Here is a 25,485-nt window from a genome sequence, read left to right on the forward strand (position 1 = left end):
CAGCGCTTACTCCAGCCACCTCTAGTGACGCCTCTCCTTCCCTCCACCTCGGCAAGACGACAGGCACGGACTGCACGATTCCGTACATCTCGCCAAGATGATGCTAGAACTGATGGACCTTCCACTGCCTACCAATCGACAAGTGCAACAGACCCTAATACCTTGCCCTATCAAGAGGATGCCGCACCTCCAGGAACAGACATGAGGACTACCCCACAGGTTGATGCGCCTTTGACTGACAATCTGGGAACCAAACCTTCCTTTGAAGAACACTACCCGGAGCCGTCCTTCCCGGATTCGCCTTCACCTACCGGTCCTACAGTTACACCCGACTCACCGGTTCCAGAAGCCGTATCGGATGATGCCGAGAGATCTCCACTGGGTGGTGTAGAAATACAAGTCACGTCCCCCCTTGAACACTTCGTAGAACGACTGGAAGAGTTTTCCGACCCGATGACCACTGAGCAGTGGGATGCCTTTTCCACGTTACTTGACGAGATCTTGATGGCCGCCGCGAGTGCAGTTCGTCTTCCTCCCGCTAGCGAGGATGTAACTGGAAACAACAACAATTCCGCCAAGATACGTGATGACCCAAAGTTGCTCCAGAAACTCTACCGTCGTAACCGACGCAGAGCGGTCCGACTGATTTGCGGGGATGATTCACAGAGATGCCCAATTGGAAGACAGGATATACAAGATCACTTTGCTGCTGCCCTATGCAACAACCGAGTTGACACCTCAGTGTACACCTCACCATCCCCTCTCCCCAGAGAACTTGACCTCTCTCCATTTTCTCCTGCAGAGATCGCAAGGAAACTCTATTCAGCTGAAAACTCGGCACCCGGACACGATCGACTCTCATACAACCATTGGAAGGCCGTTGATCCGGACTGTACAGTACTCGCAGCCATCTTCAACATCTGCTTGAAAGCTAGGAAAGTCCCTGCAGCTTGGAAAGACTCTCGTACTATCCTGTTACCCAAAGGGGGTGACCCGTATAACATCAAAAACTGGCGTCCTATCTCGCTGAGTGTTACGATTGCCAAGCTGTTCTGTGGTTGCCTGGCACGACGGTTCACTTCTTGGCTCATCGACAACTGCATCCTCTCCCCGTCACAGAAGGGATTTCTACCCTTCGACGGGGTGTTTGAAAATAACTTCGTTGTTCAGCAGAGAATCCAGCTAGCACGGACCAGCCAATCTGACACCTGCCTGGCGTCATTGGACCTATCCAATGCCTTCGGATCCGTGCCCCACGATGCAATTTTTGCTGCGCTTCGAGCCTCTGGAGTTGGGAATCATTTCACCGAGCTGATACAGGAGCTGTACACGGATGCGTCCACACGCGTCTTCACAGAGGAAGGCCCCACGGATCCAATTCCAATTGACATCGGAGTACGTCAGGGTTGCCCCCTAAGTGGGCTGTTGTTCAACTTGACCATCAACCCGATACTTGTCGCAGTCCAAGGACAAAGTCCTCTACACCGCATACTGGCGTATGCCGACGACCTACTGCTACTCGCGCCCTCCCCTGCGGAGCTGCAAACTCAACTCAATCTGACGCACAACCTGGTTGGAAAGCTTGGCCTCTACATCAACCCCAGAAAATGCTTCTCCCTACATATCTCCGGAGCTCGCCCAACGGGTGTCCGCCACTCTCAGTTCTCGATCGACGGCACTGCCATCAGGTGTCTTCGTGAGGGTGAAGGTGAGGAATTTTTGGGGAAACCAATTGGATTCAACCAACCACCGGACATCGAGGCACTCAATACTTACCTACAGAAATGCGAGATGATCCTGAATTCGCCACTTGCTCCCTGGCAGCGCATTGACGCGCTCAAATCCTTTGTGTTTCCATCAATGGATTTTGATATGAGGACGGCCCGGTTGAAGAAAACCGACTGGGCAAAGATTGACTCACATGTGCGCCCGCTACTAAAGAGGACTCTCAACCTACCTCCCGAGGCGGCAAATGAATATCTTTACGGCGCGAAGGAATCTGCATGCTTTGGTATCCCGCTGGCTGCCGAAAGCTCAGATATAGCAAGGATTGACAGCGCTTTCAAGTTGCTCACTTCATTGGACCCTGGGATACAACAGCTCGCTTGGGAGGACCTTACGCGACTTGTAAGTGGACGACTGAAAAGGGTTCCTTCCTTCTCTGAGATTGCAGCTTTCCTTTCGGGATGTGACGAAGACTTTCCCAGGAGCACCTCCAACCCAATTTCATCAGTTTGGTCCGCGGCCAGAAGCGCAGCCCGTCGCCTAAAAGTCACGTGGACAATTTCTGACGACCACACTGTGGAGATCTCTGATGACGGTACCACCATAACAGCCGGCAAGCGACGCCTTGTATTCCGCACCCTGCGGAATGCCATCAAGAAATCCCGCGCAGAGAAACTCATCACTTATCCCAACCAGGGCAAGGCGATGGAATGCGCAGCGGCTGCCAAAGCAAGCTCTCATTTTTTCCGGAACGGGGCATTTACACGATTCGCCGACTGGCGATTTATACATCGTGCAAGGCTAAACCTCGTCCCCCTGAACGGTGTTCGTCGCAATGTGAATGGCTCCCGTGGCTGCAGAAGATGCAACTTTGAGCTCGAGACCCTCCCGCATGTCCTCTGCCACTGCATGAGATACAGCCGTCTCTACCAAGCGAGGCACAATGCAGTGGTAGAGAGGATTAAAAAGGCAGCCAGTGGAAGGTGGCAGCTCCTCTCCGAGAACCGGCCAGTCAGAGGACTCCCGCTACGCCCGGACATCATCCTAACAAGAGACAACGCATGCCTCATCCTAGACATAACAGTTGCTTTTGACAACCGTCGGTCTTCATTTGATGCTGCTCGCCGAGAGAAGATGAACAAGTACCGTCCGCTAATCGAAGCACTGAAATCTACATACAACGATGTGCGCGTAGAAGCAATTGTAATCGGAGCACTAGGATCATGGGATCCAAACAACGATAAAGTTCTCAGCAGGATCTGCAGCAGGAAGTACGCATCACTTATGCGAAAGCTCATCGTAAGTGAAACAATAAGTAAATCAAGGGATATCTATGTGGAGCATCTCACGGACGTCAGACAGGAGAACTGGTAAATTTAACATGGACTCACTGAACTATCCGATTAAGTGTTCACAAAGTACAAACCCCCGAAATATGTAAGTAGAAAGAAAAACCTAGTATGTTGTACATAAGTGCTTGGTTCTGAAAATAGTTGTTGTACATATCTGCTTCGCTCTGTAAATAATTGTAAATAGAAAATTAATGTATAATAGAATTGTAAAATGATATTTCTGCCACGCAAATATCATTCTTCTGTAAAGTGGCCAAAAGTATTGTTCAATAAAAAACATCTGTTCTTATCAGCTTAATATCTGATACGACGTCGACATGACGTCAAGATATTAAACTAATTTTTGCAGATAGGCTTGTGGTTAGGAATTTATTCCGCCCTCGCCACGGGTTGGCCTGCTATGGCACTACTTGCAGGATACGGCCCACAATATATCCAAAAAGCAGAAACTTCACTCACCCACTGCATCCTCAGGAAAACGTCCTTTTAAAGTGGCCTCTTCAAATTTCAGAAAACCGAAGGTCTGACAACATCATACCTTTGTACGAGTGTGCGGCGACCTGCCTTTTTTTTAACTTGCTATTGCTCGGGCCCCTCGTTCTTTTCCTCGGAATGGGAACATTCTGGAGCCTCGGGTTTAACCCTCGTTCTTTTCAGTGTCAAGTTCTGGTTTCTGTAAATACGAAGTTTTATTCGTATTTACAGAAATCCCATAAAATCCACATTTTTTTCCCCGTACTGTTAACAACTTACTCATTCTGTCTGACTGATTGAAGGAAGATCGGCCTCGAAATATCACTCAAATTTCATTTGCAGTAACATTTTTGTCTCATTTCATGTAAGTTTGAGAGAATTCCTATTCACATTTGCCAGATCTTTCCCACTACAGCGCGCGTATACACATTGCTTCTTTCAACACACGAGCCTTTTTATTGTAAATAACTCTCAAAAGGGTGTAAAATGTTTGTAGGCACACTGCAGCAACAAAGATTTTTCTGTCTGTTTCCTAATGTTTTGTTTGTCTCTGTATGATTTCTAAACGCCAGCTAATTGTAATGGTCTACAATTATTGTTAAGGATTGTTGTATTTATGTTTTTATTCATTCATTCATTTATTTTGTTGGCACATTAATATTAACAAACGGGAAAATGCCAATAGATGGCTGCACTATGCAGGAAGCAGTTTATTCTGAGTTTTGAGATGGCTTGCCCGCCACTAGTGTGGAAGTGTAGAATACAAAGTAATCATTAATTGTAAATTAAAAAGTACTGTTTTATTGTACATATTACAAATGAATTTGTAAAGTGTTTTTTGTAATTTTTCTGTTTGTTTAATTGTTTTAAGTTCCTAATATTTCACTCTGTGTTTTCAAGTGCAACGTTTGAACTGAAGAGAGAGAGAGAGTATCTCTGAGTTGGAAACCATGTGCTGGACTGTGCATGTCGAGTTTGTGTCAATCAAACTCTGGCATTATGTAATGCAGTTTTGGCTGATAAATTTTACTGTCTCAATATTTGTTTAATCACAAAAAATAATTTCTTCCCAAGCATGGGCATTCGATAACTCCAGGAATATTTATTTATTTATTTTTGGTTTTGCTATTTTTATTGCCTTTGTAATTACATTTGTTTTATATTCACCTGCAGTGAAGAATGAGATTTTTCGGAGGAGGAAGCGACTCCAGAGAAATGAACACTTTCATGAATATTTCATTGTCCTCTTTTCCCATCTGAAAAAAAATTGAGAAAATACGAGAATATTATGTTGCATGGTGCATAAGCTTATAAAAGCTGGAGGAAAACACCGGAATTCAGTTGTTTACTTACTGCTGTTATTGACTGTAGCGATTTCGCGTTGAGATCGGATTAACTTTTTCTACTTTGAATTTTGTTCCGGCCAACGTTTCCGTAAAACGTCCAATATAACTACTGTAAGTTATTGCGATATTGTAGAAATATCTGTGAGGATATTTCAGCATTGTGGTTCATTTGCTGTAGTAAGAATAAAATTTGCAATTAAATCTTGAATGAAATGAACTTTTGACGTCCTTGGCTTTTTAAAACTAGCCCCGCCCAAGGAGGAGGGGACTGACGCCTCCAGAATGGGAACATTAGAAAGGACCGCAAAATGATCCACTTGACTAGACAGAAATTGGTCATCCTTGTACACCTCTTTTTTTGTAACACAGGAGGAGGATGAAATAACGACATATCATAAAAAACCCCCAAGCAGCACTCGCTAACCTGAGTCTTCTGCACCCCCTTCTCCCCCTGCACGAATGCTCAGGACTTTTGAAATATGAAAAATTGAAAGTGAATTCATCACGCCAGAGAATTCTGCATCGCTTCTCGGCCTTTTGGCTAAGATCAAAGTGTAGTAAATCGGTCGAGTTACCGATACTTTTTCATCTTTTTTGGTCACTTCTTACTGTTTTTACAGGTAGACTGGTGGTAAAAGATGTTTCCTGTTTCTAGGCCTCGCCCACCGCCGAGGCCCCGCCCACCGCCTGGAGTTCGGAGCCCTGGAAGACGCTCACCGCCTCCTGAAGCCAGTTTTGGAGTCCTGGATGCCGGAGCAGGTTCCCATACGGTGCATGGAGTCCCTGGAGACGTTCCTGTTGTAGCTGTTGACCGTGGAGTGCCTGCCGTTCCCGCTGGAGGTCCTGTTGCTGGATCCATTGGAACCTGTTCCCGTGCTGTTCATGGAGTCCCTGGAGCAGCTGTTGACCATGGAGTGCCCGCCGTTCCCGCTGGAGCTATCCCTGGATCCAATGGAGTCGTCCCTCTTGCTCCGGGATCAGCCGCTGATGCTTCCCAAGCCATCCCTGGATCTATTGGAGCCTCTCCTGGTGCGCCTGATGCAGAAGCTGAGGCCCCCGGATTGTCTGAGGCCATTCCTGCCTACCCTGGAGCTTCTGAAGACATCCCTGTGACGGCCGGAGCCTTCCCGGTTGCATCTGCCCTGGATTGATCCAATCCGTTCCGGCTACTTCCCAAGTCGCCGCTGCAGACCATGGATCCTCCGATGGAAACTCTTGTGTCGTCGCTGGATCTGCCGGAGCTATTCCTGCCCTTGGAGCGAGTTCCTCTCCCAAAATTGCCACTGGAGGTTCCAGAGCTGTTCCTGCATCTTCTAGTGCCACTGCTCATCCTGGAGTCGCCGCTGTGGTCCCTAGTGCCACGCCTTGCCTGCCCGGAGCCGGCTCGTCTGCCAGGAGTGTGCCCACCTACTACTACGGGAGTATCGCCACTAGTGAAGCCACGCCCACCGGATCGTCCTCCTTGCCCAGACACGTGCCAGCTTTCGTTACACCCTCTGGACCGCCCCTTTCCAAAGGTGGACACTTACGCCAACTGTTGGATAGAATTCAAGCCAAGACTTCTGGCTGCACACCGCTCCTACCTGTGGTCACTTGTCAACCTAGTGAACGAAGGACACCAGAGGGTTCATCACTCGCCAAGTCTGCTCACACGTCCTCCTCTGCCAAGGACACGCCCACCACACCCCAGTCTACATTCGCATGCTACGTCTGCGGATTGGAGTGTACGAGCAGAAGGGGCCTCAGAAGGCATACAAGGACGCACGTGCAGGAGAAAGACAGTCAGCTCCACCCACCTCCTGACAGAAGGGTAGCTGCGAGCATTCCTGGGTCATTGATCTCGCCCGTATGTCATCATACACGGGCTCGGACGGCGGCTGGTCATGCCTGCTCATCGAACACACTCACGATCTCACCCCCACGCACTTACGCTGAAGCTCTTTCTTCGCCATCCATGAGAGAGAGTTCTGCTCATCCTGCTTCAACCGGTCCTCTCTGCGCAGTGATCACCTCCACCGCGGGGACGGAGTCTCTGACGTCCAACGTACCTGCTAAATCCAAGGTGTTTCCTGCGGAGAACACAAGGAACTTGCTGCCACCTTCGGAGACGTCAATCCCGTCGACACCATACTTCACCCTCCCGGCCAGGAATTCTACTCCCACCGTCATACCTGGACCAAAGACTAATGCTTCCACACCTCAACTGGCGTCTGCCGTCACCTGCCCGGATTGTGGTCGCTCCTGCCTGAATAAGAAACAGCTGCGGTCCCATCGTCACCTCCGTCACAGACAGGCTCCGCCTCCCACCTCTCCTGGAGACGATGACTTTACCTCCTCAACTCCTGAGACACTGACTGACGCCGCTTCTTCACCGCCCGCTGCTCCTGCACCAGGCCCCGTCCACACGGACTGCACTGCCTCTGGCTCAACAGACGCTGCTCCTCAACCTGCTTTAACTGCCACTGTCCCGGTGACCACTTCGCCTAGTAAAGACCTACCTGGTGAATCCGATGTCGCACCTCAAGTACCCTGCCAGACACGCTTGGATACTACCTCCAGCGCTGGAGACACGACTGATGCGGACGTCCTCATCCTATGCCTCACTCCCTCAGAAAGGACTGATCTGCTCTCTACTGAATTGCCCGCACCAGACAGCAATGTAATACGCTCACATGCTGCTACGACTTCTACTGAGCAAATTGCACCTGGCCCACGTCCTAGCAGGCCATTGCAGAACCTGTCAGTGAGGGAGCCTTTGCCTATGCCCACTCATGTGGAGAATCATGAGTCCTGCCCAGAGACATCCTGCCGACGTGACTCTATTGTCCATCTACTCTTCCCGATGCAAGACACACTCCACTGCACCGAAAGGGACTGCCATAGGACATTCCATTCGAAACGCTGGACCCAACTCCGCCACTCGCTCTGCAGACACCTCTTGTACACACATGGCATAGATGTTGCTAGCACTCGGAACTGGTGTGCACACTGCCTATTGCCCATCGCCGTTAAGGTCTCGACCCATCAATGCTTTAGAGACCGGCCCGTAGTCGTCGAATCGGGCATTCAACATCGTTGGAGATGTACCCAGTGCGACTTCTCATGCCAAACACGGGGTGGATTCCTTAACCACCAAGCACGCCACCGACGTGAACGGCAGCGCTTACTCCAGCCACCTCTAGTGACGCCTCTCCTTCCCTCCACCTCGGCAAGACGACAGGCACGGACTGCACGATTCCGTACATCTCGCCAAGATGATGCTAGAACTGATGGACCTTCCACTGCCTACCAATCGACAAGTGCAACAGACCCTAATACCTTGCCCTATCAAGAGGATGCCGCACCTCCAGGAACAGACATGAGGACTACCCCACAGGTTGATGCGCCTTTGACTGACAATCTGGGAACCAAACCTTCCTTTGAAGAACACTACCCGGAGCCGTCCTTCCCGGATTCGCCTTCACCTACCGGTCCTACAGTTACACCCGACTCACCGGTTCCAGAAGCCGTATCGGATGATGCCGAGAGATCTCCACTGGGTGGTGTAGAAATACAAGTCACGTCCCCCCTTGAACACTTCGTAGAACGACTGGAAGAGTTTTCCGACCCGATGATCACTGAGCAGTGGGATGCCTTTTCCACGTTACTTGACGAGATCTTGATGGCCGCCGCGAGTGCAGTTCGTCTTCCTCCCGCTAGCGAGGATGTAACTGGAAACAACAACAATTCCGCCAAGATACGTGATGACCCAAAGTTGCTCCAGAAACTCTACCGTCGTAACCGACGCAGAGCGGTCCGACTGATTTGCGGGGATGATTCACAGAGATGCCCAATTGGAAGACAGGATATACAAGATCACTTTGCTGCTGCCCTATGCAACAACCGAGTTGACACCTCAGTGTACACCTCACCATCCCCTCTCCCCAGAGAACTTGACCTCTCTCCATTTTCTCCTGCAGAGATCGCAAGGAAACTCTATTCAGCTGAAAACTCGGCACCCGGACACGATCGACTCTCATACAACCATTGGAAGGCCGTTGATCCGGACTGTACAGTACTCGCAGCCATCTTCAACATCTGCTTGAAAGCTAGGAAAGTCCCTGCAGCTTGGAAAGACTCTCGTACTATCCTGTTACCCAAAGGGGGTGACCCGTATAACATCAAAAACTGGCGTCCTATCTCGCTGAGTGTTACGATTGCCAAGCTGTTCTGTGGTTGCCTGGCACGACGGTTCACTTCTTGGCTCATCGACAACTGCATCCTCTCCCCGTCACAGAAGGGATTTCTACCCTTCGACGGGGTGTTTGAAAATAACTTCGTTGTTCAGCAGAGAATCCAGCTAGCACGGACCAGCCAATCTGACACCTGCCTGGCGTCATTGGACCTATCCAATGCCTTCGGATCCGTGCCCCACGATGCAATTTTTGCTGCGCTTCGAGCCTCTGGAGTTGGGAATCATTTCACCGAGCTGATACAGGAGCTGTACACGGATGCGTCCACACGCGTCTTCACAGAGGAAGGCCCCACGGATCCAATTCCAATTGACATCGGAGTACGTCAGGGTTGCCCCCTAAGTGGGCTGTTGTTCAACTTGACCATCAACCCGATACTTGTCGCAGTCCAAGGGCAAAGTCCTCTACACCGCATACTGGCGTATGCCGACGACCTACTGCTACTCGCGCCCTCCCCTGCGGAGCTGCAAACTCAACTCAATCTGACGCACAACCTGGTTGGAAAGCTTGGCCTCTACATCAACCCCAGAAAATGCTTCTCCCTACATATCTCCGGAGCTCGCCCAACGGGTGTCCGCCACTCTCAGTTCTCGATCGACGGCACTGCCATCAGGTGTCTTCGTGAGGGTGAAGGTGAGGAATTTTTGGGGAAACCAATTGGATTCAACCAACCACCGGACATCGAGGCACTCAATACTTACCTACAGAAATGCGAGATGATCCTGAATTCGCCACTTGCTCCCTGGCAGCGCATTGACGCGCTCAAATCCTTTGTGTTTCCATCAATGGATTTTGATATGAGGACGGCCCGGTTGAAGAAAACCGACTGGGCAAAGATTGACTCACATGTGCGCCCGCTACTAAAGAGGACTCTCAACCTACCTCCCGAGGCGGCAAATGAATATCTTTACGGCGCGAAGGAATCTGCATGCTTTGGTATCCCGCTGGCTGCCGAAAGCTCAGATATAGCAAGGATTGACAGCGCTTTCAAGTTGCTCACTTCATTGGACCCTGGGATACAACAGCTCGCTTGGGAGGACCTTACGCGACTTGTAAGTGGACGACTGAAAAGGGTTCCTTCCTTCTCTGAGATTGCAGCTTTCCTTTCGGGATGTGACGAAGACTTTCCCAGGAGCACCTCCAACCCAATTTCATCAGTTTGGTCCGCGGCCAGAAGCGCAGCCCGTCGCCTAAAAGTCACGTGGACAATTTCTGACGACCACACTGTGGAGATCTCTCATGACGGTACCACCATAACAGCCGGCAAGCGACGCCTTGTATTCCGCACCCTGCGGAATGCCATCAAGAAATCCCGCGCAGAGAAACTCATCACTTATCCCAACCAGGGCAAGGCGATGGAATGCGCAGCGGCTGCCAAAGCAAGCTCTCACTTTTTCCGGAACGGGGCATTTACACGATTCGCCGACTGGCGATTTATACATCGTGCAAGGCTAAACCTCGTCCCCCTGAACGGTGTTCGTCGCAATGTGAATGGCTCCCGTGGCTGCAGAAGATGCAACTTTGAGCTCGAGACCCTCCCGCATGTCCTCTGCCACTGCATGAGATACAGCCGTCTCTACCAAGCGAGGCACAATGCAGTGGTAGAGAGGATTAAAAAGGCAGCCAGTGGAAGGTGGCAGCTCCTCTCCGAGAACCGGCCAGTCAGAGGACTCCCGCTACGCCCGGACATCATCCTAACAAGAGACAACGCATGCCTCATCCTAGACATAACAGTTGCTTTTGACAACCGTCGGTCTTCATTTGATGCTGCTCGCCGAGAGAAGATGAACAAGTACCGTCCGCTAATCGAAGCACTGAAATCTACATACAACGATGTGCGCGTAGAAGCAATTGTAATCGGAGCACTAGGATCATGGGATCCAAACAACGATAAAGTTCTCAGCAGGATCTGCAGCAGGAAGTACGCATCACTTATGCGAAAGCTCATCGTAAGTGAAACAATAAGTAAATCAAGGGATATCTATGTGGAGCATCTCACGGACGTCAGACAGGAGAACTGGTAAATTTAACATGGACTCACTGAACTATCCGATTAAGTGTTCACAAAGTACAAACCCCCGAAATATGTAAGTAGAAAGAAAAACCTAGTATGTTGTACATAAGTGCTTGGTTCTGAAAATAGTTGTTGTACATATCTGCTTCGCTCTGTAAATAATTGTAAATAGAAAATTAATGTATAATAGAATTGTAAAATGATATTTCTGCCACGCAAATATCATTCTTCTGTAAAGTGGCCAAAAGTATTGTTCAATAAAAAACATCTGTTCTTATCAGCTTAATATCTGATACGACGTCGACATGACGTCAAGATATTAAACTAATTTTTGCAGATAGGCTTGTGGTTAGGAATTTATTCCGCCCTCGCCACGGGTTGGCCTGCTATGGCACTACTTGCAGGATACGGCCCACAATATATCCAAAAAGCAGAAACTTCACTCACCCACTGCATCCTCAGGAAAACGTCCTTTTAAAGTGGCCCCTTCAAATTTCAGAAAACCGAAGGTCTGACAACATCATACCTTTGTACGAGTGTGCGGCGACCTGCCTTTTTTTTAACTTGCTATTGCTCGGGCCCCTCGTTCTTTTCCTCGGAATGGGAACATTCTGGAGCCTCGGGTTTAACCCTCGTTCTTTTCAGTGTCAAGTTCTGGTTTCTGTAAATACGAAGTTTTATTCGTATTTACAGAAATCCCATAAAATCCACATTTTTTCCCCGTACTGTTAACAACTTACTCATTCTGTCTGACTGATTGAAGGAAGATCGGCCTCGAAATATCACTCAAATTTCATTTGCAGTAACATTTTTGTCTCATTTCATGTAAGTTTGAGAGAATTCCTATTCACATTTGCCAGATCTTTCCCACTACAGCGCGCGTATACACATTGCTTCTTTCAACACACGAGCCTTTTTATTGTAAATAACTCTCAAAAGGGTGTAAAATGTTTGTAGGCACACTGCAGCAACAAAGATTTTTCTGTCTGTTTCCTAATGTTTTGTTTGTCTCTGTATGATTTCTAAACGCCAGCTAATTGTAATGGTCTACAATTATTGTTAAGGATTGTTGTATTTATGTTTTTATTCATTCATTCATTTATTTTGTTGGCACATTAATATTAACAAACGGGAAAATGCCAATAGATGGCTGCACTATGCAGGAAGCAGTTTATTCTGAGTTTTGAGATGGCTTGCCCGCCACTAGTGTGGAAGTGTAGAATACAAAGTAATCATTAATTGTAAATTAAAAAGTACTGTTTTATTGTACATATTACAAATGAATTTGTAAAGTGTTTTTTGTAATTTTTCTGTTTGTTTAATTGTTTTAAGTTCCTAATATTTCACTCTGTGTTTTCAAGTGCAACGTTTGAACTGAAGAGAGAGAGAGAGTATCTCTGAGTTGGAAACCATGTGCTGGACTGTGCATGTCGAGTTTGTGTCAATCAAACTCTGGCATTATGTAATGCAGTTTTGGCTGATAAATTTTACTGTCTCAATATTTGTTTAATCACAAAAAATAATTTCTTCCCAAGCATGGGCATTCGATAACTCCAGGAATATTTATTTATTTATTTTTGGTTTTGCTATTTTTATTGCCTTTGTAATTACATTTGTTTTATATTCACCTGCAGTGAAGAATGAGATTTTTCGGAGGAGGAAGCGACTCCAGAGAAATGAACACTTTCATGAATATTTCATTGTCCTCTTTTTCCATCTGAAAAAAAATTGAGAAAATACGAGAATATTATGTTGCATGGTGCATAAGCTTATAAAAGCTGGAGGAAAACACCGGAATTCAGTTGTTTACTTACTGCTGTTATTGACTGTAGCGATTTCGCGTTGAGATCGGATTAACTTTTTCTACTTTGAATTTTGTTCCGGCCAACGTTTCCGTAAAACGTCCAATATAACTACTGTAAGTTATTGCGATATTGTAGAAATATCTGTGAGGATATTTCAGCATTGTGGTTCATTTGCTGTAGTAAGAATAAAATTTGCAATTGAATCTTGAATGAAATGAACTTTTGACGTCCTTGGCTTTTTAAAACTAGCCCCGCCCAAGGAGGAGGGGACTGACGCCTCCAGAATGGGAACATTAGAAAGGACCGCAAAATGATCCACTTGACTAGACAGAAATTGGTCATCCTTGTACACCTCTATTTTTGTAACACAGGAGGAGGATGAAATAACGACATATCATAAAAACCCCCCAAGCAGCACTCGCTAACCTGAGTCTTCTGCACCCCCTTCTCCCCCTGCACGAATGCTCAGGACTTTTGAAATATGAAAAATTGAAAGTGAATTCATCACGCCAGAGAATTCTGCATCGCTTCTCGGCCTTTTGGCTGAGATCAAAGTGTAGTAAATCGGTCAAGTTGCCGATACTTTTTCATCTTTTTTGGTCACTTCTTACTGTTTTTACAGGTAGACTGGTGGCTAAAGATGTTTTCTGTTTCTAGGCCTCGCCCACCGCCGAGGCCCCGCCCACCGCCTGGAGTTCGGAGCCCTGGAAGACGCTCACCGCCTCCTGAAGCCAGTTTTGGAGTCCTGGATGCCGGAGCAGGTTCCCATACGGTGCATGGAGTCCCTGGAGACGTTCCTGTTGTAGCTGTTGACCGTGGAGTGCCTGCCGTTCCCGCTGGAGGTCCTGTTGCTGGATCCATTGGAACCTGTTCCCGTGCTGTTCATGGAGTCCCTGGAGCAGCTGTTGACCATGGAGTGCCCGCCGTTCCCGCTGGAGCTATCCCTGGATCCAATGGAGTCGTCCCTCTTGCTCCGGGATCAGCCGCTGATGCTTCCCATGCCATCCCTGGATCTATTGGAGCCTCTCCTGGTGCGCCTGATGCAGAAGCTGAGGCCCCCGGATTGTCTGAGGCCATTCCTGCCTACCCTGGAGCTTCTGAAGACATCCCTGTGACGGCCCGAGCCTTCCCGGTTGCATCTGTCCCTTTATTGATCCAATCCGTTCCGGCTACTTCCCAAGTCGCCGCTGCAGACCATGGATCCTCCGATGGAAACTCTTGTGTCGTCGCTGGATCTGCCGGAGCTATTCCTGCCCTTGGAGCGAGTGCCTCTCCCGAAATTGCCACTGGAGGTTCCAGAGCTGTTCCTGCATCTTCTAGTGCCACTGCTCATCCTGGAGTCGCCGCTGTGGTCCCTAGTGCCACGCCTTGCCTGCCCGGAGCCGACTCGTCTGCCAGGAGTGTGCCCACCTACTACTACGGGAGTATCGCCACTAGTGAAGCCACGCCCACCGGGTCGTCCTCCTTGCCCAGACACGTGCCAGCTTTCGTTACACCCTCTGGACCGCCCCTTTCCAAAGGTGGACACTTACGCCAACTGTTGGATAGAATTCAAGCCAAGACTTCTGGCTGCACACCGCTCCTACCTGTGGTCACTTGTCAACCTAGTGAACGAAGGACACCAGAGGGTTCATCACTCGCCAAGTCTGCTCACACGTCCTCTTCTGCCAAGGACACGCCCACCTCACCCCAGTCTACATTCGCATGCTACGTCTGCGGATTCGAGTGTACGAGCAGAAGGGGCCTCAGAAGGCATACAAGGACGCACGTGCAGGAGAAAGACAGTCAGCTCCACCCACCTCCTGACAGAAGGGTAGCTGCGAGCATTCCTGGGTCATTGATCTCGCCCGTATGTCATCATACACGGGCTCGGACGGCGGCTGGTCATGCCTGCTCATCGAACACACTCACGATCTCACCCCCACGCACTTACGCTGAAGCTCTTTCTTCGCCATCCATGAGAGAGAGTTCTGCTCATCCTGCTTCAACCGGTCCTCTCTGCGCAGTGATCACCTCCACCGCGGGGACGGAGTCTCTGACGTCCAACGTACCTGCTAAATCCAAGGTGTTTCCTGCGGAGAACACAAGGAACTTGCTGCCACCTTCGGAGACGTCAATCCCGTCGACACCATTCTTCACCCTCCCGGCCAGGAATTCTACTCCCACCGTCATACCTGGACCAAAGACTAATGCTTCCACACCTCAACTGGCGTCTGCCGTCACCTGCCCGGATTGTGGTCGCTCCTGCCTGAATAAGAAACAGCTGCGGTCCCATCGTCACCTCCGTCACAGACAGGCTCCGCCTCCCACCTCTCCTGGAGACGATGACTTTACCTCCTCAACTCCTGAGACACTGACTGACGCCGCTTCTTCACCGCCCGCTGCTCCTGCACCAGGCCCCGTCCACACGGACTGCACTGCCTCTGGCTCAACAGACGCTGCTCCTCAACCTGCTTTAACTGCCACTGTCCCGGTGACCACTTCGCCTAGTAAAGACCTACCTGGTGAATCCGATGTCGCACCTCAAGTACCCTGCCAGACACGCTTGGATACTACCTCCAGCGCTGGAGACACGACTGATGCGGACGTCCTCATCCTATGCCTCACTCCCTCAGAAAGGACTGATCTGCTCTCTACTGAATTGCCCGCACCAGACAGCAATGTAATACGCTCGCATGCTGCTACGACTTCTACTGAGCAAATTGCACCTGGCCCACGTCCTAGCAGGCCATTGCAGAACCTGTCAGTGAGGGAGCCTTTGCCTATGCCCACTCATGTGGAGAATCATGAGTCCTGCCCAGAGACATCCTGCCGACGTGACTCTATTGTCCATCTACTCTTCCCGATGCAAGACACACTCCACTGCACCGAAAGGGACTGCCATAGGACATTCCATTCGAAACGCTGGACCCAACTCCGCCACTCGCTCTGCAGACACCTCTTGTACACACATGGCATAGATGTTGCTAGCACTCGGAACTGGTGTGCACACTGCCTATTGCCCATCGCCGTTAAGGTCTCGACCCATCAATGCTTTAGAGACCGGCCCGTAGTCGTCGAATCGGGCATTCAACATCGTTGGAGATGTACCCAGTGCGACTTCTCATGCCAAACACGGGGTGGATTCCTTAACCACCAAGCACGCCACCGACGTGAACGGCAGCGCTTACTCCAGCCACCTCTAGTGACGCCTCTCCTTCCCTCCACCTCGGCAAGACGACAGGCACGGACTGCACGATTCCGTACATCTCGCCAAGATGATGCTAGAACTGATGGACCTTCCACTGCCTACCAATCGACAAGTGCAACAGACCCTAATACCTTGCCCTATCAAGAGGATGCCGCACCTCCAGGAACAGACATGAGGACTACCCCACAGGTTGATGCGCCTTTGACTGACAATCTGAGAACCAACCCTTCCTTTGAAGAACACTCCCCGGAGCCGTCCTTCCCGGATTCGCCTTCACCTACCGGTCCTACAGTTACACCCGACTCACCGGTTCCAGAAGCCGTATCGGATGATGCCGAGAGATCTCCACTGGGTGGTGTAGAAATACAAGTCACGTCCCCCCTTGAACACTTCGTAGAACGACTGGAAGAGTTTTCCGACCCGATGACCACTGAGCAGTGGGATGCCTTTTCCACGTTACTTGACGAGATCTTGATGGCCGCCGCGAGTGCAGTTCGTCTTCCTCCCGCTAGCGAGGATGTAACTGGAAACAACAACAATTCCGCCAAGATACGTGATGACCCAAAGTTGCTCCAGAAACTCTACCGTCGTAACCGACGCAGAGCGGTCCGACTGATTTGCGGGGATGATTCACAGAGATGCCCAATTGGAAGACAGGATATACAAGATCACTTTGCTGCTGCCCTATGCAACAACCGAGTTGACACCTCAGTGTACACCTCACCATCCCCTCTCCCCAGAGAACTTGACCTCTCTCCATTTTCTCCTGCAGAGATCGCAAGGAAACTCTATTCAGCTGAAAACTCGGCACCCGGACACGATCGACTCTCATACAACCATTGGAAGGCCGTTGATCCGGACTGTACAGTACTCGCAGCCATCTTCAACATCTGCTTGAAAGCTAGGAAAGTCCCTGCAGCTTGGAAAGACTCTCGTACTATCCTGTTACCCGAAGGGGGTGACCCGCATAACATCAAAAACTGGCGTCCTATCTCGCTGAGTGTTACGATTGCCAAGTTGTTCTGTGGTTGCCTGGCACGACGGTTCACTTCTTGGCTCATCGACAACTGCATCCTCTCCCCGTCACAGAAGGGATTTCTACCCTTCGACGGGGTGTTTGAAAATAACTTCGTTGTTCAGCAGAGAATCCAGCTAGCACGGACCAGCCAATCTGACACCTGCCTGGCGTCATTGGACCTATCCAATGCCTTCGGATCCGTGCCCCACGATGCAATTTTTGCTGCGCTTCGAGCCTCTGGAGTTGGGAATCATTTCACCGAGCTGATACAGGAGCTGTACACGGATGCGTCCACACGCGTCTTCACAGAGGAAGGCCCCACGGATCCATTTCCAATTGACATCGGAGTACGTCAGGGTTGCCCCCTAAGTGGGCTGTTGTTCAACTTGACCATCAACCCGATACTTGTCGCAGTCCAAGGGCAAAGTCCTCTACATCGCATACTGGCGTATGCCGACGACCTACTGCTACTCGCGCCCTCCCCTGCGGAGCTGCAAACTCAACTCAATCTGACGCACAACCTGGTTGGAAAGCTTGGCCTCTACATCAATCCCAGAAAATACTTCTCCCTACATATCTCCGGAGCTCGCCCAACGGGTGTCCGCCACTCTCAGTTCTCGATCGACGGCACTGCCATCAGGTGTCTTCGTGAGGGTGAAGGTGAGGAATTTTTGGGGAAACCAATTGGATTCAACCAACCACCGGACATCGAGGCACTCAATACTTACCTACAGAAATGCGAGATGATCCTGAATTCGCCACTTGCTCCCTGGCAGCGCATTGACGCGCTCAAATCCTTTGTGTTTCCATCAATGGATTTTGATATGAGGACGGCCCGGTTGAAGAAAACCGACTGGGCAAAGATTGACTCACATGTGCGCCCGCTACTAAAGAGGACTCTCAACCTACCTCCCGAGGCGGCAAATGAATATCTTTACGGCGCGAAGGAATCTGCATGCTTTGGTATCCCGCTGGCTGCCGAAAGCTCAGCTATAGCAAGGATTGACAGCGCTTTCAAGTTGCTCACTTCATTGGACCCTGGGATACAACAGCTCGCTTGGGAGGACCTTACGCGACTTGTAAGTGGACGACTGAAAAGGGTTCCTTCCTTCTCTGAGATTGCAGCTTTCCTTTCGGGATGTGACGAAGACTTTCCCAGGAGCACCTCCAACCCAATTTCATCAGTTTGGTCCGCGGCCAGAAGCGCAGCCCGTCGCCTAAAAGTCACGTGGACAATTTCTGACGACCACACTGTGGAGATCTCTCATGACGGTACCACCATAACAGCCGGCAAGCGACGCCTTGTATTCCGCACCCTGCGGAATGCCATCAAGAAATCCCGCGCAGAGAAACTCATCACTTATCCCAACCAGGGCAAGGCGATGGAATGCGCAGCGGCTGCCAAAGCAAGCTCTCACTTTTTCCGGAACGGGGCATTTACACGATTCGCCGACTGGCGATTTATACATCGTGCAAGGCTAAACCTCGTCCCCCTGAACGGTGTTCGTCGCAATGTGAATGGCTCCCGTGGCTGCAGAAGATGCAACTTTGAGCTCGAGACCCTCCCGCATGTCCTCTGCCACTGCATGAGATACAGCCGTCTCTACCAAGCGAGGCACAATGCAGTGGTAGAGAGGATTAAAAAGGCAGCCAGTGGAAGGTGGCAGCTCCTCTCCGAGAACCGGCCAGTCAGAGGACTCCCGCTACGCCCGGACATCATCCTAACAAGAGACAACGCATGCCTCATCCTAGACATAACAGTTGCTTTTGACAACCGTCGGTCTTCATTTGATGCTGCTCGCCGAGAGAAGATGAACAAGTACCGTCCGCTAATCGAAGCACTGAAATCTACATACAACGATGTGCGCGTAGAAGCAATTGTAATCGGAGCACTAGGATCATGGGATCCAAACAACGATAAAGTTCTCAGCAGGATCTGCAGCAGGAAGTACGCATCACTTATGCGAAAGCTCATCGTAAGTGAAACAATAAGTAAATCAAGGGATATCTATATGGAGCATCTCACGGACGTCAGACAGGAGAACTGGTAAATTTAACATGGACTCACTGAACTATCCGATTAAGTGTTCACAAAGTACAAACCCCCGAAATATGTAAGTAGAAAGAAAAACCTAGTATGTTGTACATAAGTGCTTGGTTCTGAAAATAGTTGTTGTACATATCTGCTTCGCTCTGTAAATAATTGTAAATAGAAAATTAATGTATAATAGAATTGTAAAATGATATTTCTGCCACGCAAATATCATTCTTCTGTAAAGTGGCCAAAAATATTGTTCAATAAAAAACATCTGTTCTTATCAGCTTAATATCTGATACGACGTCGACATGACGTCAAGATATTAAACTAATTTTTGCAGATAGGCTTGTGGTTAGGAATTTATTCCGCCCTCGCCACGGGTTGGCCTGCTATGGCACTACTTGCAGGATACGGCCCACAATATATCCAAAAAGCAGAAACTTCACTCACCCACTGCATCCTCAGGAAAACGTCCTTTTAAAATGTCCCCTTCAAATTTCAGAAAACCGAAGGTCTGACAACATCATACCTTTGTACGAGTGTGCGGCGACCTGCCTTTTTTTTAACTCGGGCCCCTCGTTCTTTTCCTCGGAATGGGAACATTCTGGAGCCTCGGGTTTAACCCTCGTTCTTTTCAGTGTCAAGTTCTGGTTTCTGTAAATACGAAGTTTTATTCGTATTTACAGAAATCCCATAAAATCCACATTTCTTTCCCCGTACTGTTAACAACTTACTCATTCTGTCTGACTGATTGAAGGAAGATCGGCCTCGAAATATCACTCAAATTTCATTTGCAGTAACATTTTTGTCTCATTTCATGTAAGTTTGAGAGAATTCCTATTCACATTTGCCAGATCTTTCCCACTACAGCGCGCGTATACACATTGCTTCTTTCAAAACACGAGCCTTTTTATTGTAAATAACTCTCAAAAGGGTGTAAAATGTTTGTAGGCACACTGCAGCAACAAAGATTTTTCTGTCTGTTTCCTAATGTTTTGTTTGTCTCTGTATGATTTCTAAACGCCAGCTAATTGTAATGGTCTACAATTATTGTTAAGGATTGTTGTATTTATGTTTTTATTCATTCATTCATTTATTTTGTTGGCACATTAATATTAACAAACGGGAAAATGCCAATAGATGGCTGCACTATGCAGGAAGCAGTTTATTCTGAGTTTTGAGATGGCTTGCCCGCCACTAGTGTGGAAGTGTAGAATACAAAGTAATCATTAATTGTAAATTAAAAAGTACTGTTTTATTGTACATATTACAAATGAATTTGTAAAGTGTTTTTTGTAATTTTTCTGTTTGTTTAATTGTTTTAAGTTCCTAATATTTCACTCTGTGTTTTCAAGTGCAACGTTTGAACTGAAGAGAGAGAGAGTATCTCTGAGTTGGAAACCATGTGCTGGACTGTGCATGTCGAGTTTGTGTCAATCAAACTCTGGCATTATGTAATGCAGTTTTGGCTGATAAATTTTACTGTCTCAATATTTGTTTAATCACAAAAAATAATTTCTTCCCAAGCATGGGCATTCGATAACTCCAGGAATATTTATTTATTTATTTTTGGTTTTGCTATTTTTATTGCCTTTGTAATTACATTTGTTTTATATTCACCTGCAGTGAAGAATGAGATTTTTCGGAGGAGGAAGCTACTCCAGAGAAATGAACACTTTCATGAATATTTCATTGTCCTCTTTTCCCATCTGAAAAAAAATTGAGAAAATACGAGAATATTATGTTGCATGGTGCATAAGCTTATAAAAGCTGGAGGAAAACACCGGAATTCAGTTGTTTACTTACTGCTGTTATTGACTGTAGCGATTTCGCGTTGAGATCGGATTAACTTTTTCTACTTTGAATTTTGTTCCGGCCAACGTTTCCGTAAAACGTCCAATATAACTACTGTAAGTTATTGCGATATTGTAGAAATATCTGTGAGGATATTTCAGCATTGTGGTTCATTTGCTGTAGTAAGAATAAAATTTGCAATTGAATCTTGAATGAAATGAACTTTTGACGTCCTTGGCTTTTTAAAACTAGCCCCGCCCAAGGAGGAGGGGACTGACGCCTCCAGAATGGGAACATTAGAAAGGACCGCAAAATGATCCACTTGACTAGACAGAAATTGGTCATCCTTGTACACCTCTTTTTTTGTAACACAGGAGGAGGATGAAATAACGACATATCATAAAAAACCCCCAAGCAGCACTCGCTAACCTGAGTCTTCTGCACCCCCTTCTCCCCCTGCACGAATGCTCAGGACTTTTGAAATATGAAAAATTGAAAGTGAATTCATCACGCCAGAGAATTCTGCATCGCTTCTCGGCCTTTTGGCTAAGATCAAAGTGTAGTAAATCGGTCAAGTTGCCGATACTTTTTCATCTTTTTTTGGTCACTTCTTACTGTTTTTACAGGTAGACTGGTGGCTAAAGATGTTTCCTGTTTCTAGGCCTCGCCCACCGCCGAGGCCCCGCCCACCGCCTGGAGTTCGGAGCCCTGGAAGACGCTCACCGCCTCCTGAAGCCAGTTTTGGAGTCCTGGATGCCGGAGCAGGTTCCCATACGGTGCATGGAGTCCCTGGAGACGTTCCTGTTGTAGCTGTTGACCGTGGAGTGCCTGCCGTTCCCGCTGGAGGTCCTGTTGCTGGATCCATTGGAACCTGTTCCCGTGCTGTTCATGGAGTCCCTGGAGCAGCTGTTGACCATGGAGTGCCCGCCGTTCCCGCTGGAGCTATCCCTGGATCCAATGGAGTCGTCCCTCTTGCTCCGGGATCAGCCGCTGATGCTTCCCAAGCCATACCTGGATCTATTGGAGCCTCTCCTGGTGCGCCTGATGCAGAAGCTGAGGCCCCCGGATTGTCTGAGGCCATTCCTGCCTACCCTGGAGCTTCTGAAGACATCCCTGTGACGGCCGGAGCCTTCCCGGTTGCATCTGTCCCTGGATTGATCCAATCCGTTCCGGCTACTTCCCAAGTCGCCGCTGCAGACCATGGATCCTCCGATGGAAACTCTTGTGTCGTCGCTGGATCTGCCGGAGCTATTCCTGCCCTTGGAGCGAGTGCCTCTCCCGAAATTGCCACTGGAGGTTCCAGAGCTGTTCCTGCATCTTCTAGTGCCACTGCTCATCCTGGAGTCGCCGCTGTGGTCCCTAGTGCCACGCCTTGCCTGCCCGGAGCCGGCTCGTCTGCCAGGAGTGTGCCCACCTACTACTACGGGAGTATCGCCACTAGTGAAGCCACGCCCACCGGGTCGTCCTCCTTGCCCAGACACGTGCCAGCTTTCGTTACACCCTCTGGACCGCCCCTTTCCAAAGGTGGACACTTACGCCAACTGTTGGATAGAATTCAAGCCAAGACTTCTGGCTGCACACCGCTCCTACCTGTGGTCACTTGTCAACCTAGTGAACGAAGGACACCAGAGGGTTCATCACTCGCCAAGTCTGCTCACACGTCCTCCTCTGCCAAGGACACGCCCACCACACCCCAGTCTACATTCGCATGCTACGTCTGCGGATTGGAGTGTACGAGCAGAAGGGGCCTCAGAAGGCATACAAGGACGCACGTGCAGGAGAAAGACAGTCAGCTCCACCCACCTCCTGACAGAAGGGTAGCTGCGAGCATTCCTGGGTCATTGATCTCGCCCGTATGTCATCATACACGGGCTCGGACGGCGGCTGGTCATGCCTGCTCATCGAACACACTCACGATCTCACCCCCACGCACTTACGCTGAAGCTCTTTCTTCGCCATCCATGAGAGAGAGTTCTGCTCATCCTGCTTCAACCGGTCCTCTCTGCGCAGTGATCACCTCCACCGCGGGGACGGAGTCTCTGACGTCCAACGTACCTGCTAAATCCAAGGTGTTTCCTGCGGAGAACACAAGGAACTTGCTGCCACCTTCGGAGACGTCAATCCCGTCGACACCATACTTCACCCTCCCGGCCAGGAATTCTACTCCCACCGTCATACCTGGACCAAAGACTAATGCTTCCACACCTCAACTGGCGTCTGCCGTCACCTGCCCGGATTGTGGTCGCTCCTGCCTGAATAAGAAACAGCTGCGGTCCCATCGTCACCTCCGTCACAGACAGGCTCCGCCTCCCACCTCTCCTGGAGACGATGACTTTACCTCCTCAACTCCTGAGACACTGACTGACGCCGCTTCTTCACCGCCCGCTGCTCCTGCACCAGGCCCCGTCCACACGGACTGCACTGCCTCTGGCTCAACAGACGCTGCTCCTCAACCTGCTTTAACTGCCACTGTCCCGGTGACCACTTCGCCTAGTAAAGACCTACCTGGTGAATCCGATGTCGCACCTCAAGTACCCTGCCAGACACGCTTGGATACTACCTCCAGCGCTGGAGACACGACTGATGCGGACGTCCTCATCCTATGCCTCACTCCCTCAGAAAGGACTGATCTGCTCTCTACTGAATTGCCCGCACCAGACAGCAATGTAATACGCTCACATGCTGCTACGACTTCTACTGAGCAAATTGCACCTGGCCCACGTCCTAGCAGGCCATTGCAGAACCTGTCAGTGAGGGAGCCTTTGCCTATGCCCACTCATGTGGAGAATCATGAGTCCTGCCCAGAGACATCCTGCCGACGTGACTCTATTGTCCATCTACTCTTCCCGATGCAAGACACACTCCACTGCACCGAAAGGGACTGCCATAGGACATTCCATTCGAAACGCTGGACCCAACTCCGCCACTCGCTCTGCAGACACCTCTTGTACACACATGGCATAGATGTTGCTAGCACTCGGAACTGGTGTGCACACTGCCTATTGCCCATCGCCGTTAAGGTCTCGACCCATCAATGCTTTAGAGACCGGCCCGTAGTCGTCGAATCGGGCATTCAACATCGTTGGAGATGTACCCAGTGCGACTTCTCATGCCAAACACGGGGTGGATTCCTTAACCACCAAGCACGCCACCGACGTGAACGGCAGCGCTTACTCCAGCCACCTCTAGTGACGCCTCTCCTTCCCTCCACCTCGGCAAGACGACAGGCACGGACTGCACGATTCCGTACATCTCGCCAAGATGATGCTAGAACTGATGGACCTTCCACTGCCTACCAATCGACAAGTGCAACAGACCCTAATACCTTGCCCTATCAAGAGGATGCCGCACCTCCAGGAACAGACATGAGGACTACCCCACAGGTTGATGCGCCTTTGACTGACAATCTGGGAACCAACCCTTCCTTTGAAGAACACTCCCCGGAGCCGTCCTTCCCGGATTCACCTTCACCTACCGGTCCTACAGTTACACCCGACTCACCGGTTCCAGAAGCCGTATCGGATGATGCCGAGAGATCTCCACTGGGTGGTGTAGAAATACAAGTCACGTCCCCCCTTGAACACTTCGTAGAACGACTGGAAGAGTTTTCCGACCCGATGACCACTGAGCAGTGGGATGCCTTTTCCACGTTACTTGACGAGATCTTGATGGCCGCCGCGAGTGCAGTTCGTCTTCCTCCCGCTAGCGAGGATGTAACTGGAAACAACAACAATTCCGCCAAGATACGTGATGACCCAAAGTTGCTCCAGAAACTCTACCGTCGTAACCGACGCAGAGCGGTCCGACTGATTTGCGGGGATGATTCACAGATGCCCAATTGGAAGACAGGATATAAAAGATCACTTTGCTGCTGCCCTATGCAACAACCGAGTTGACACCTCAGTGTACACCTCACCATCCCCTCTCCCCAGAGAACTTGACCTCTCTCCATTTTCTCCTGCAGAGATCGCAAGGAAACTCTATTCAGCTGAAAACTCGGCACCCGGACACGATCGACTCTCATACAACCATTGGAAGGCCGTTGATCCGGACTGTACAGTACTCGCAGCCATCTTCAACATCTGCTTGAAAGCTAGGAAAGTCCCTGCAGCTTGGAAAGACTCTCGTACTATCCTGTTACCCAAAGGGGGTGACCCGTATAACATCAAAAACTGGCGTTCTATCTCGCTGAGTGTTACGATTGCCAAGCTGTTCTGTGGTTGCCTGGCACGACGGTTCACTTCTTGGCTCATCGACAACTGCATCCTCTCCCCGTCACAGAAGGGATTTCTACCCTTCGACGGGGTGTTTGAAAATAACTTCGTTGTTCAGCAGAGAATCCAGCTAGCACGGACCAGCCAATCTGACACCTGCCTGGCGTCATTGGACCTATCCAATGCCTTCGGATCCGTGCCCCACGATGCAATTTTTGCTGCGCTTCGAGCCTCTGGAGTTGGGAATCATTTCACCGAGCTGATACAGGAGCTGTACACGGAT

General features: G+C 49.5%; 6 pseudogenes; all 6 read left to right on the top strand.

The window, feature by feature from the left end:
- Positions 1-3,308: 3,308 nt before the first annotated feature.
- LOC146994646 (U2 spliceosomal RNA) lies at positions 3,309-3,510 on the top strand (annotated as a pseudogene).
- Positions 3,511-5,418: 1,908 nt separating this feature from the next.
- Positions 5,419-5,568, top strand: LOC146994647 (U2 spliceosomal RNA; annotated as a pseudogene).
- A 5,794-nt stretch (positions 5,569-11,362) lies between these two features.
- LOC146994648 (U2 spliceosomal RNA) lies at positions 11,363-11,564 on the top strand (annotated as a pseudogene).
- A 1,907-nt stretch (positions 11,565-13,471) lies between these two features.
- Positions 13,472-13,621, top strand: LOC146994649 (U2 spliceosomal RNA; annotated as a pseudogene).
- A 5,823-nt stretch (positions 13,622-19,444) lies between these two features.
- LOC146994650 (U2 spliceosomal RNA) lies at positions 19,445-19,618 on the top strand (annotated as a pseudogene).
- A 1,896-nt stretch (positions 19,619-21,514) lies between these two features.
- On the top strand, positions 21,515-21,665 carry LOC146994651 (U2 spliceosomal RNA; annotated as a pseudogene).
- The last annotated feature ends 3,820 nt before the right edge of the window (positions 21,666-25,485 follow it).

The sequence above is a fragment of the Stegodyphus dumicola genome, chromosome 11, assembly GCF_044657685.1.
Source record: "Stegodyphus dumicola isolate Sdum_Otavi_A_Nest chromosome 11, ASM4465768v1".
In the NCBI taxonomy this organism is placed as follows: domain Eukaryota; kingdom Metazoa; phylum Arthropoda; class Arachnida; order Araneae; family Eresidae; genus Stegodyphus; species Stegodyphus dumicola.